A 1,515-nucleotide genomic window follows, 5' to 3' on the forward strand; every position below is an offset into this window, starting at 1 on the left:
CGGCGTTGCCCAACATGCCATGCCACGGCCTCGGCCCGCATGCCATGCCATGCCACGGCCACGGCCCGCATGCCATGCCACGGCCACGGCCTCGGCCCGCATGCCTTGCTACGGCGTCGCCCAACATGCCATGCCACGGCCTCGGCCCGCATGCCGTGCCACGGCCTCGGCCCGCATGCCATGCCATGCCACGGCCCGCATGTCTTGCCACGGCGTTGCCAAACATGCCATGCCACGGCCTCGGCCCGCATGCCTTGCGACGGCGTCGCCCAACATGCCATGCCACGGCCACGGCCCGCATGCCATGCCACGGCCTCGGCCCGCATGCCATGCCACGGCCTCGGCCCGCATGCCTTGCTGCGGCGTTGCCCAACATGCCATGCCACGGCCTCGGCCCGCATGCCTTGCCACCGCGTTGCCCAGCATGCCATGCCACCGCGTTGCCCGGCGTGCCATGCCTTAGCCTTGGCCAACATGTCGAGCCACGGCCTCGGCCCGCATGCCATGCCATGCCACAGCCCGCATGTCTTGCCACGGCGTTGCCAAACATGCCATGCCACGGCCTCGGCCCGCATGACGTGCCACGGCCTCGGCCCGCATGCCATGCCACGGCCTCGGCCCGCATGACATGCCACGGCCTCGGCCCGCATGCCTTGCCACGACGCCGCCCAACTTGCCATGCCACGGCCTCGGCCCGCATGCCATGCCACGGCCTCGGCCCGCATGACATGCCACGGCCTCGACCCGCATGCCTTGCTACGGCGTCGCCCAACATGCCATGCCACGGCCTCGGCCCGCATGCCATGCCACGGCCTCGGCCCGCATGACATGCCACGGCCTCGGACCGCATGCCTTGCTACGGCGTCGCCCAACATGCCATGCCACGGCCTCGGCCCGCATGCCACGGCACGGCCTCGGCCCGCATGCCTTGCTACGGCGTCGCCCAACATGCCATGCCACGGCCTCGGCCCGCATGCCATGCCACGGCCTCGGCCCGCATGACATGCCACGGCCTCGGACCGCATGCCTTGCTACGGCGTCGCCCAACATGCCATGCCACGGCCTCGGCCCGCATGCCACGGCACGGCCTCGGCCCGCATGCCTTGCTACGGCGTCGCCCAACATGCCATGCCACGGCCTCGGCCCGCATGCCATGCCACGGCCTCGGCCCGCATGACATGCCACGGCCTCGGACCGCATGCCTTGCTACGGCGTCGTCCAACATGCCATGCCACGGCCTCGGCCCGCATGCCATGCCACGGCCTCGGCCCGCATGCCATGCCACGGCCTCGGCCCGCATGCCTTGCTGCGGCGTTGCCCAACATGCCATGCCACGGCCTCGGCCCGCATGCCTTGCCACCGCGTTGCCCAGCATGCCATGCCACCGCGTTGCCCGGCGTGCCATGCCTTAGCCTTGGCCAACATGTCGAGCCACGGCCTCGGCCCGCATGCCATGCCATGCCACGGCCCGCATGTCTTGCCACGGCGTGGCCAAACATGCCATGCCACGGCCTC

Source organism: Camellia sinensis, chromosome 6 (assembly GCF_055761805.1).
Source record: "Camellia sinensis isolate YWXY chromosome 6, ASM5576180v1, whole genome shotgun sequence".
In the NCBI taxonomy this organism is placed as follows: domain Eukaryota; kingdom Viridiplantae; phylum Streptophyta; class Magnoliopsida; order Ericales; family Theaceae; genus Camellia; species Camellia sinensis.